The following is a 13,489-nucleotide window of genomic DNA, read 5'->3' as shown; positions in this document are numbered from 1 at the left end:
GAAACTGGTATTCCACAAATGAGGGAGGAATGGTGGTCTTTTAGAAGGAATGTAATTTCTTTCCTTTGGGAGGTAGCACCCAAGGGGATCAATCCTTCTATCAGTCTCTATGTTATTTCTTTTCTTCTGGGTGAGATATTTTGGTGAAAAAAAAAGAGGAAGAGATTTACTGGGAATCCCCATTGCTCCTCAGATGATTTTTTTTTCTATAACCAATGGGTATGGAGAGTGAGGAAGCATCACTTATCTCTAGCAGATACATCTGACCAGCCAGGCTTTTGTAAAGATTTGGAGAGAAGTTAGAATAGAAGAGAATGATTACGTTAATTGCTGATTTAAAAAAATGGCTGGAAACTTCCATAGCAAAATAAATTAGGAGGTTTGTGAGAAAAGAGTATTTGCAGAGTAATGAAAAATGTGGAGTGAAGGCTTTGAGAAGCTGGGCATTTAGAGTGGTGGAGACCTGGTATCTGGGTTTTCACACTTGAGTGGGAAGTCCTGGCTCATTAAAAGGACAAATAAAAAGCTTGCTATCTCCCTCTTATTCCTCTTGGAATACAGATGGGGACTCTGAAAGAGCTCTGGTATCCCATCTCTGACTGCCATGGGTTTATGCTAAGACAAGTGAAGGTAACATCAAATAATGAATTTCCTTTTGTTTTTTTAACAGACACTGAGTTGTATACTTCCAAATAACTTATCTCATTTAATTCTGTTCATAGCCCTGTGGTGGGTGTAGGTATCGTACATTTCAGTCATCTTCTGCATCCCTGGCATGCTAAAAAACACTGCTCGCTCAGTGGTACTGAGTATTCAGTGGTACTCAAAAAATATTGACTATGAGGCTATGTTCAGGAAATGAAATATTTCATATTTTAACACTATATATTAAAACAACGCACAGGTAGAAGACCATATAAAATACAAATGTAAGCTCAACTCTTATAATACCAACATCCATGGAAACACCAGCCAGGTTCAGAACAGCCTACAGCAAGGCAGAAGCCCACACAGTCTCCTCCTATCCATGCTTCTGTCCCTTCCCACCAAGATAACTCAGTGCCCAGACCTTAATAGCAATCCCTTCCCTTTTTCCCAGGACACCTTCCCTGCCTAATCTTTACTCTAATCCTGCTTAGTAATGTTACATATGTTGAATCATACACAGTGTTTCCTTTTATGATTAATTGTTTTCAGTTGAGCCTTCAGGAAAGGATGGGTGTGTCAATCAATCCTGCTGGATCTGTTTGCATATCTCATATCCTATACACAATTAAATCTAGTAGAATTGTGTATCTATGCATAAAAATCAATACAATAAAACTTCTGTAAGACAATATTAGAGAGTATATTCATGATCTTGAAATAGAGAAATATTTTTTAAAACAGAATCCAAAATTCATTAAAAAATTAATCAGCACAATATAACATATTTAAACAGGTACAGTAAAAATTATTGCACATGCCAGTGAGTGTCATGGAATGTATTACAAAGTTTCTGATGAGGACCAAAAATGAGCCTATCCCACAGATGCTAGGAACATCTCACTAGCTGGGCTCTGATATTTTGGGCTAGGAAAAACAGAAATAAAAATGACAAATTACCACACCCTCAGATTCTTTGAAAGTCACAGAAGGGAAAAGAGCAGGCAAATTTGGGAAAGAGCAACACATACATTGATGAACATTTATCGAAATTGAAGGAAAGGAAGGAGTGAGGACTAAACTGGGTTGGTAGGTCTGGTATACAGTTCCAGTTCCTGTCTTTATGGTCCCTAATCTGTTCCTTCTTGTATTTTAAGTTATATTTTATCCCTTTAGAATAAATTGACATCAACTTATAATAAGTTAGGCTTCACAAAGTGACAGACATCCATCATCTTCTTTAGGAAGCAAGTACAAAGGAGAGGAGAGACCGTGGCATGATAAGTTATTTCTCTAATCACCATTTTCAAAGTCAATCTTAGTCTTCTCCTGAAGCAATATTTTCAAATTTGAAAATATTCAATTCAGCAAATCTTCACCAATCACATGTGAATGCCAAGCATTATATTAATAGCCTTAAGGACTACAGAAGCATGGGGTATAACAGATGAAATTCACAGAGCAAATGCTTACCAAACACCAACTGTGTTCTAAAAAGCATGCCAGAGGCAGAGAATACAGCATGAATAGACCTCATAATATCAATACCCACCAGGAAGTAAAGGAATACACACAGGGCACAAACTCTGTACATCAGAGATTTTATATTCTTTGTGTACTAATCTCTCCTCAGTTTCTAGAAAAAATAGCTGGTTCATAAAATGGAATGTTAATAGTTGTTGACTTAATGAATAATGCATTAAATAAATATATAGACACTTAAAATTATAACAATGGTAATATAACTCAGTGGTAGAGTGCTTGCCTAGCATACACCAGAGCCTGGGTTCAATCCTCAGCATTATACATGCACACAAATTACAATAAAAATACAAATGGAATCATTTAAAAGTAACAAAATTTAAGAAAAGGAGAGAAAGAATATATTCATGTAGCTTGAAGTTTTTAGAGAAAACTTGAAAATGTTGCTCATTTATTTGAGGAAGTAAGACTTGAAGCAGAAAAGAGGAAGACATTATTCAAAGGCAGAGCAGAAGGAAAGGAACCAGCAGGAACCACATGAGCAAGAGCAGTTCAGGAGGGATGGTGAGGTGGCTTAGTCTAAGATGTCCAAACTGATGGATGTGAACATGCAGACTGCAGAATGGTTTTGGACAGGGAAGACGTGCAGGGAGGGCCTGCTGTGTTACAGGCTGAGAATCTGGCAGAGCAATGACTTCTGTAGGAAGGTTGTGAACCAAAATCTGCAAACAAAAAACAGCAAAATCAACTCTTGGCAACACAATGTTGCTATGATTTGAGTATTCCCCAACTGTCCAGGTTGACTGGAGGCTTGCTCTCCAGGGAGGTGGTGTTGAAAGGTGTTTTGGAACCCTCAAGAGGTGGGGCCTAGTGGAAAATCTTTAGGTCATTGGTGACTGGAGGTACTTTTTGTGACCTTTAGCAGTTTTCATGTGACCACTTTGTGAGAAATTGTTATAAAAGGAGCAAGCCTGGCCCACGTATCCCCCTCTCTCTCTCTTTCTGCTTCTTTGCTTGAGACATGGTTTCCCAACATTGCCATCAACCACCTGCTAACTGTTATGGGGACTTGGCCAGAACTGAGGCAGTGTAGGCACCATGCCTTTGATTCTCCAAAAATGTGAGCTAGATAAACCTGCTTTTCCCCTTAAGTAGCCTGTGTCAGGCATTTCATTACAATAACGAAAAGCTGACTAGTACTGGTACAGGTGTCACACAGGTATAGGAAGAGCATCAAGACTGAAGGTGGGGGTTATGGTGATTTACTGGTAAGTCTGGTAGTATTGAAAGCCTTGTACCCTTTCAAATTCATGCAAAGTACCATTATTGGACGAGTTGATTTAATCCTTAATCCTCAGTTTATTTCTCTATCCTAGGCCCAGACTGAAGCAGGTCAGTTTTCTGAACAAAGGCACTTTATGAACATCTCTGTGATTTTTCCATTTCCTTTCTACAAAGGTGAAGTCATTCAATCATTTCCAGAAAATAACAGTGTTATAATAACCCCAGCATGAAAAAAATAACCTCAGCATGTCTGGTTTTAAGCCTGTGAGAACATGGTGTAGATGGTTTAAGAGTTATGCAGTGAGAAGAAGAGCTAATATCTGGAGTTTGTAGGAAGGAACAGGATATGGCTATGTGAGTGCCGAAACTCCTCTTCATTTTCAAGCATGATTTGGATGGGTGTGGAGTACTAGAATCAGTTTGTTCCTTTTCAGGCATAGTTGGAAAACCCCTATCCAGAATTAAATGGAAGGCAAATTGTTATGATGCTAGTATATCATTTCTTGTAGAAAATTAAATCTTGGTGGTGAGAAGACTTAAAGAAAAGAGATGAGGATCATCTCCCACCTGCTGGCTACCAGAAGGAAGTGCAGAGCCAATGATGAAAAGTAAAATCAATAGTTGCAGGTCCTGGGTTAGACATTTTCCAATTATCTCATTATTCTTTATAACAACTCTTCATATAACATTCTATACCATTTTTGGAAGTGATAATAAGAACATGAAAATCATATCCTGAGGTCAAAAAGAAAAACACGTTTTTTTTTTCTCTTTGGAGAATATAAACTTATTTTCAAATGTATTAATACAACAATTATACAAAGCATTCTTTAAGATGATGACATTACAAGTATGAATGGAATCTGTATATCTCATTTCCTAGCAGTTCAGAGCCAATATAAACTTACTATACTACAATGCAACAAGTACTGTAATAAAAGTGTTTAAAAGGCAACATAAGAGCACAAATTGGTGGGGCAATAAATTTCCAAAGGTTGACAAAATTGTTTAAAGGTTTTACAATCCCATAAGAATATTAAAAATTAAAATTTGAGTTCTCTGTGTATGTTAGAGATAGTATAATTCATCAAAAGGGAAAATGTTTCAGGTTGATTAAGGGAACAAAAGGGGCAAAGAAGAGATAATGAAATTATATCACAGGAGCATCAAAGGATAAATGATGCACCCAAGGAGAGGAGTCCTGCCTTCTTTGAGGAATGGGAGGAAATGTACAGACTAGAACCACCCACAAAGGCAAATGAGATAAGATGGAAAATCAACCAGGATATCATTTGGGTAATTCCAGTGTAGTCATAAGGCTAGGAAGTGATGATAGAGTGGAGGGTTTGGATTTACTGATCACTAGTATTCTCATAATTGTACCAGAAAATATCTCTTGAGGAAATGGGAAAGACTGATCCTTTTAGAAGAAATATGCCTTCTCTTTTTTCAGAGACAGCACATGTGGGTTCAATCCTCAAATCCAGAAACTGTCTCATTGGTTTCATTTCAGGCTAATTCCTATTTGGGAAGGCATTCCAGCTCTTTGCACTGATGTATTTTGATAAATAAAAGCTTTCTGGAAATCCCCATTTCTTCATCAACATTTCTGTTCAACCAATAAGGGTGGAGAGTGGAGCAGCATCACTTGTTTCCTGCAGACATATTTGCCACGATGGTCTGATCCCAGGACTTGAGGAGAAAGGGTATAAGGAGCAGGACAGCTGTTGGCAATGAAGCTTTATGGAAAGAAATAAGATATAACAGACAGAGAGCCAAGAAGTCACATTTTGAGGTTGCAAAGCTGAGTGAAGAATAAGGATCCAAGTATTTGATGTTAGCCGGGGGATATTTTTTATGTGTCTGTGGGAAGTCCCTGGTCAGCTTTAAAAGAGAAGGAAATGACTCTGATGCTATAATTCTGGTGCTGGATTCTCCCTGCTAGTGATGTATTAGTACCTGTGATGCACGAGATGGACACTGAAAAAATCCATGATTACACCTGCTGATTGTCACAGGACAATTTGAGGGAAAGCCATATTACTATTCACTGATTATTTTGCTCTGGCAAAGCAACACCTCCAGGAGCAATTAATTGTGATAATAATAGACTTGCATTTTTATCACCTGCCGGTCTACAGCACCTATGATAATTATTAGCACTCAATAAATATTTGTCAAATTAATTAATAAGTGTGTAGTACACTAAGAATTAATAACCTTAATAAATCCAAGAGATTTTTAAGATTTAAACCCAGTTCTGCCTAAGTGCTAAGACCAGGAATTTCAAATATTTATTTATCTGAGATCATCAGAGTATCTGAATAAAAGTTTAGTGGGCCTTCATTCTATGAATTCCAAACACTCAATGCAATATTTCCTCTTCCAATACCCCTCCAAGAAAAAAAAATCTGATCAGAGTTACACCAGAGCTCAACTAGTGAAACAGTTATATAATGAAATTCAAAGAACCCTATGTTCATGGTCATAAGATCAGAAGTTTGCCCTAATCCGTACCTTGGTCAAGTATTTACTCTTTTGATCAACTATTTTTTCATCACCAAAATGGAGGTGTTGAAAACACCTATGTTAATACTTGGCTGTTTCCTGGAACATGATAAATATTAATCAGCATTAATTTTTATTTTACTAAAATGGGCCACATGCCCATCAACAGACTAATGGATAAAGAAAAAGTGAGATATATACACACACACACACATACACACACATACATATAATATATATACATATACATTAGCTAAACTAATTAATTAGCTAAACTAAACTAAGCTAAACTCTATTTTGTGTTTAATAATGAACACACATGATGAATCAAATAATGGTTTTTGCTGACAAATGCATGGAAATGGAGAACATCAGGCTAAGTAAAATAAACCAGAGCCAGAAAGTCAAATGTTTTTTAATAAGAAATGGGGAGAAAGCATGGGTGGGGGAGGTCCCATGGAAATAAAAAAGAGATTAGTGGAGTAAAGGAAGGAGATTGAGGGGGGGGGGAGGGAAGAGAGACAGGAAATGGAACCCTGGAGTGAATCTGACCAAACTTTCCTATTTTATATATGAATAAGCCACAGTGAATTTCACCATTGTGTATATCCATAAGCACTAATTAAAAAAAAACTAAATAGAAGAAGTTTCAAGAGAGGAAAAAGCACAGGGGAAGGAGGGAGGAGGAAAGGGAAAGGGGAAGTACTGGGGTCTGAATTGGAGAAATTTTAGTTCATGTTTCTATAATTTTGTCAAAATAAACTTTAACATTATATATAACTACAATGCTATAATAAAAACACAGAAAGTGGAACAGAATGGTTTGAAAAACTCATTTCACCAAAAATATAAATAAAAACATTTAATTATCCCAGAGAAAACTAATTTCTCAATATGTCTAAACAATATTAACTTTAAAAAATTGCCCAGTAGTGGATTCTTTTCCAAGTATATATTGGAAGCAAGGCAAAGCCATTATTTGTTGAAGTTATTCTTGGCATAACTAAGTCACTGGAATTCAGGAGCTTGCCAATACACTGTTAGTGCTCTTAGTCACTTAATATAGAATTATGGAATGGAAACCTTGGTATCCACAGGGAGTCTTGGATTCTACTCTTTGGATAGAAAGTATAATTTCTAGAAATTAGACTATAAATTTTGTAGTTTAGTTTTCATCACTGTATATTCACTAACTTCCCCCCCCCATGCCCTGATTAATGACCATGTATGTGGCATTATTAGTCAGCCCCCTGATAGCACCAGGCAAACACTGTATTTGGGGTAAAATTGGGAGTTCATAACCAACTTGAATCTAATGCATGAAATATGATATGTCAAGAGCTTTGTAATGTTTTGAACAACCAATAAAAAAAATACACATAAGCAAAAAAAAAAAAAAAAAAAAGAAAGCCTGGCATGGTGCCTGTGCCCCTAATACAGGTGGACAACTTTGAAATAATCTAGACTTGCCAGTTCCCAGGTAAGGGCAGAAAAGTAGAAATCCTTGTTTTACATATGAATCAGGAGTTGGGAAAGTGGGTCATTCCTTATGCAGACAGGAACAATTCTACATAGGATTTATTGAAGTTTTCTATAGATCTCTCAAGAATAAAGGAATACCTGTGAAGGAAGGCAAAAGGAGACCAAGTGATCTTCCGTCTTCAACACTGGGAAGAAAACGTTAGTAGCCAAGTGATAAAGTTCTATTTCATAACTTAAGTCTTGCTCCAGGATAAAATATTCATATACATTCTATGTAACCAGGAATTAGTGATGACTTCTTAGAGAATTTATCATGTACAATAGTTGTCAATAAACTGCTCTCTCTCAGTGAGACTACTGGATATTTGAGTTTTTTGTTATATAAAATCCAAGGCCAGAAAAAATACAGTGAGTCACATTTTTTTTAATGAAAATAATCACACAACTTTTTTGTCAGGTCAATGAAGAAAATTGGAAGTCTTCATTATGAGACAATCACTGAGGTCACTTTAATGCATATTTCAGTCTTTTTTTCTAAAATATACATCTCTGGCTTTTACAAAAGTGAACTTATATAAGATTTTTTAAATCTTGCACAGGTTACTTAACACTGTATTTTAAATAATTCCCCCATCCCTATTATGCTTCTATAAATATTCATTTTTAATAAATAGTTAACCCTCCATCTCAGTGGGATACAACCAACCATTGATCAGAAATATTCAGAAAAATTTGCACCTGTCCTAAATATGTATACTTTTCTCCCTCATTATTTTCCCTAAAAAGTATAATGTAACATCTGTATATAAAGCATTTACACTGAATTATATCTAACCTAAAGATGATTTAAAGTATAGAGGAGGGTATGTGTAGCTGATATGCAAATACTGTGCCATTTTCTAAAAGGGACTTGGGCAGTGGATTTGGTATACACAGAGGGTCTTGGAACCAATTCCCTAGGGACAACTGCATTCAGAAAGAATATGTTATTATTTTTATTTTATAATTTATTGCTATATTGGAGACATTTTACATCATTTAAACTTGTTATTTTGAATGCTTGAAGATGTCCATGCAATTGTAGCAAATGATACAATGAGATCTTATGTACCCTGTACCCAACATCCCCAAATGACAACACTTCACTGTAAAATCACAACCAGGATATTAACATTGACATGGTCAAGATACAGAACATTACTGCAAGGTTTATGTTGCCCTTTTATAGCCATGGTTACTTCTCTCCCCACACTTGCTCCCACACTTGCCTAAACCTGTGGAAACCACTGTTCTTTATTTCTGTAGTGTTTGCATTCATGAATATCATGTAAGGAAGTAGACTTTTGGCATGAAAGTGTGAGGAGCACCACTGGCCACTTCTTGACATTATCCTGAAGGCAAACAGCAAATAGTGAAGCCTCTATTCAAGAATATCTACGAAAACTTAGTAAGAAAATCAGGCTCTATGGTATTGAAGCCAAGTCTTCTCACTCCCTCTCAGCTCAGCAAGACAGACTCTGCTCTAGACTGCTGCAGCCTTGAGCACAAGGTTCCCTCTGCCCCCAGCTTCAAGCCATGGAACCTTATTATTAGGAGGAGCAGGCCTTCACAGTTTCTCATTGTTCCCCAGCTACCTGCCAGCCCTTTGCTGAGGCTAAGTGCACTGGAGAAGTCAGAGTTCCCCTCTTCTGCCAAACCCTCACTTGAGGAATGAAGGGTCTACCTTGGGTGTGGCATGCTAAGGATTCTGGGGGCCTGCAACTCTTTCCTCCTTTTGTAAGGTGGTGGCTCCACCCCAGGTGGTGGCTCCACCCCAGGATAGGCAGGCTGAGTGAACTACAGGCTGGTGGCCATCCTCTCAGCCAAATGCTCAACTACTAGAGTCAGGTGGTCACTTAGAGAAGCTTACCATTGTCCCAATGCCCAGTGCCTAAACTTTGACTTAGAGATTTTGCTTGGTCAGGAACTGCAGGCTCTGAAATAGATAACCTCTGATATATTCCCAAAGGAAGTGACTTCATTTGTAATAGAGCTTGGAGAAATCTGAACCTAAAGACACTCTCAAGAGCAAGAGAAGTTGAGGTGAAAGCCAGCTGGAAGGAGATTCAGGTATCTTATGAGGATATACCCTGGACTTTAGGTTGGCTAGTTATAGGCTAGTCCCTCCTGGACTCAGGACAATTAGTAAACACCTCAGAAAAATTAGTTCATAGGAGTCACAATTTTATTGGATTAGTTTATGGAAGAATTTCTGCCCCAGGGCACTGTTGAAAACATGGCAGACAGTGAAGTTTACCAGCTAGGCATGGTAAATGAAGAGCAGAAGAGAGTCCTACCAGTACCACGCCCATTCCAGGGTCACTGTGGGCATCGCCAAAGCCAGGCCTCCATGAAGAGCAACTCGGAGGTTCAGCAATGTGGGGTGAGAGGAAGAAAATAAATATCAATGAAATAATCCAGCCACCAAAATATACTCCACGGTCATGTATATCTAAAAAGAACAAATAATTTTTTAAAAAAGAAACAACCCAGCCAATCCTTACACAAATAAACAAGCAAATAACAAGCAAGGGAAGGAGGCTCAGTACCCAGAATGCTATATTTCCTAAAATGTTCAGGTTTAGCAAAACTGATGAGACATTCAAAGAATCAGGGAAGTATGAGCAATACACCCCAAAACAAGAACAAACAAAAACTGCCTGTGATAACAACCAGATGATGGATTTAATATAAAAAAGCTTCAAAGTGCTCATTATAAATATGCTTACAGGCCTTTTTCACCAAGATGGCACCAAAAGCTTAGAAGGAAGCTCCTGCCCCTCCCAAAGCTGAAGCCAAACCAAAAGCTTTGAAGGTCAAGAAGGCAGTGTTGAGGGATATCTACAGCCACAAAAAGATCTGCATATCACCTACCTTCTGCTGACCCAAGACATTGCGGCTCCAGAGGCAGCCCATATATCCTCAGAAGAGCACCCCCAGGAGAAACAAGTTTGACCACTGTGCCATCATCAAGTTCCCCCCCCTTCTGCTGAGTCAGCCATGAAGAAGATTGCAAACACCAGCTCAAACAAGCTGTCAAGAAGCTCTATGACATTGATATAGCCAAGGTTAACATCCTGATCAGGCCTGATGGAGAGAAAAAAGCATACCTTCAACTGTCTCCTGATTATGATGCTTTGGATGTTGCCAACAAAATTGGGATAATCTAATCAGAATTCAACTATCTGATTCTAAATATACCCTTTTTTCCAACATAAAAAATATGTTCACAGACCTAAAAAAGAGAATGATAAGGAGTAAAGGAAGGTCTGCATCAAAAAGAAAATATCAATAAAGATATGAAAGGTATGAAACAGAGCTAAGTGGAAATTCTGGAGTTGAAAGGGCCAATTGTCAAAATAAAAATTCACTAAGGGGATTCAACAGTAGGTTTGAAGTGGCAGAAAAAGGAATTATTGAACTCAATAAGAGACCATGCAAGTCAAAAATGGGAAAAAAAGGATGAAGAAAAGTGAATGGAGACTCAGAAAAAATATGGAACACTATTAAATGCACCCATACGTGTAATTCGAGTGCATGAAGGAGAGGAGATGGAGAAAGCAAAAACTGATTTAAAAAATAACAATGAAAACCTTCTTAAAGTTATTGAAAAAAATATCCTACAAACTGTGAAAGTTAGCAACACCAAAATGATGTCATTTTCTCTAACTCTAATGAAAAGGAACTGGAAGCCATGAGGGGCACTCCTGCACTGGGTTTATACAAAAAATAATCAGAAAGTTTTTGCCAAACTACAGCTTGCTACAGGAGTCACACAAAGACAGCTGTGCACTCATTTTCACAAAAGCATTCACCTGACAACTATCTTCACTAATAAACTGACATCAATTTCTACAGTAAGCCCCTGTAACCAACATTCTGTTTGCTTCAAAATAATTTATGTGCACTTCTCTCTTTTATGTTTGAAGGCTTCCCCTTTCCCAGAGAGCAATCGCTTGCCATTCCAAAATAGACTTTGTTTTGCATAATCTGTCTCAGAGTTGCTATTTAATATTAACAGAATCCAGAAAGCTCAAGGAACTCCAAATAGAATAAATTAACAGAGACACACAGGCATATTGTAGTGAAAACACTAAAAGTCACTGACAGGGAGAAAATCTTGGAAGCAGGGGGTGGAGCGGGAAACATGACTCATGGCTTACAAGAAAACTCCTGGAAAATCAATAGCTGATTTTGGCAGAAACAAAGAAAGCCATAAGTCAGTTGAATACGTAATCAAAGTGCTCAAAGAAAATAACTGTCAACAAAGAATGCTATAGCCACAAAGTTAGTGTTTAAGAATGAAGGCAAAATCAAGATTTCTCCAGATGAACCAATATTGAAAGAATTTGTCACTAGACCTACAAGATATACTTTTTTCTTACAAGAAAGTGCCTCAGGTAAAAGAAAGAAACTTGAGACAATAATTTGAATTCAGAGAGTTCTACAAAAGTACCTGTGCAATTATAAAAGACACTATGAATACATATTTCCCTGATTATTCCCATAACTGGTTTTAAAATAACATACATATAATGTAGGAGGATATCTATAATGTAGGGAAATATATGTGTAATATATTTGCCAATTATAGCACAACAGTTAATATACATATATGTGTGTGTTTGTGTGTGTATGTGTGTATGTGTGTGTATGTGTGTATGTGTGTATGTGTGTGCATGAAAAGCACTAGAGCAACCACTATCTATTAAATCACTAATGAAATTTAAATGCTGTTAGGAACTATTCACTCAATGTAAAGATGTAATAAAAGCAAAATAGAGGAACAAAAAGACATGAGACATAGAAAGCAAAAAGTAAAATGTAAAATGTATATTGACTCACAATGCACTAATTCTGTAAAAATATCTAATTCACTTAGATATGAGGTTAAATTGTTTTATACCTTTATTTCTATCTATTTATTTTTATGTGATGCTGAGGATCAAACCCAGTGCCTCACACATTCCAGGCAAGTGCTTTGCCACTGAGCCACAACCCCAGCCCCGAGGTTAAATTTTAAAAGTGTAAAAATCCTCCATAAAATCATTCCACCATACATATCTGATATAAACTAAAAATACTGTGAAGCTTCCAATATCAGTGACTTCATCAAGCTGGATTGCAAAAACTATACTAGATTGTAACCCAGGAATGTGTTGATTTTAAAAATCAACAAAAAATGTTCTGTAATGGTACAAATTCAAAGAGATATTTTGCTGTCACTAGGTATAGTCCTTAATTTATCAGCTGACTTATCATCAAAAATTGTATTCATCATATCCAAACATGCTGGAAAGATAACTTTTTCAGCAGTTGTGTGAGCCATTTTTTTTCCACATGATGCACAACTAAATATGATGACAGTAAGGTTTCTCACTAACGCAGTAGAGCTACAAAGAAATTGTGTTGATAACTTTCTGAGTTTTTTTTTTCTCTTGAATAAAAATACTCAAGAGGTTTATAAATAAGTTTTACATTATGAGTTTCTAAGTGCCTCTTTAATTTTGAAGGTTTTAAGCTCTCATTTGCAATAATATTATTACAAACAACAGATGAGGCCTATATTTCAAAAGGTTTTTCACATTAGACAAAATTATATTTTAAATAATCTTCACTATAACTCCTTGTGCTCATTTTTTTGCTTTTGAAATGTGTCTCAAATGAGGTCAAAGTTGGAAGACTATTGTCAATATTTATATATTTTTACAGAATTAGTGACAGAGGAAAGCAGTTGGGGACATGGCACCCAGAAAGCAGAGAGAGAGAGAGAGAGAGAGAGAGCTCTCCTCATCACAGACAAATATAAACCCCAAAGCCACACCCCCAGTGACCCTCCTTCTCCAGTCACACCTGACCTATCTACAGTTAATCCCTATGAGTGGATTGATGTACTGAGTAGGTACTCTGATTATTTCACCTCTAAACTTCATTGTATTGTCAATATTTACACTTCCAGATCTAGAACATATTTCTGTATATTTCATTTCATTATCCCTCTTTCTATTAATAAAGAAATGATCCATTTAACATTTAGTCTACTTAGATT

The 13,489-nt window shown here is 36.8% G+C and overlaps 1 pseudogene; it reads left to right on the top strand.

Annotated features, from left to right (window-relative positions):
• Positions 1–10,186: 10,186 nt before the first annotated feature.
• On the top strand, positions 10,187–10,678 carry LOC124081295 (large ribosomal subunit protein uL23-like; annotated as a pseudogene).
• The last annotated feature ends 2,811 nt before the right edge of the window (positions 10,679–13,489 follow it).

Source organism: Marmota monax, unplaced genomic scaffold, assembly GCF_021218885.2.
Source record: "Marmota monax isolate L192 unplaced genomic scaffold, Marmota_monax_Labrador192_F-V1.1 WCK01_AAM20220418_F8-fsc01387, whole genome shotgun sequence".
Taxonomy (NCBI): domain Eukaryota; kingdom Metazoa; phylum Chordata; class Mammalia; order Rodentia; family Sciuridae; genus Marmota; species Marmota monax.
This window is presented reverse-complemented; position numbering and strand designations above follow the sequence as displayed.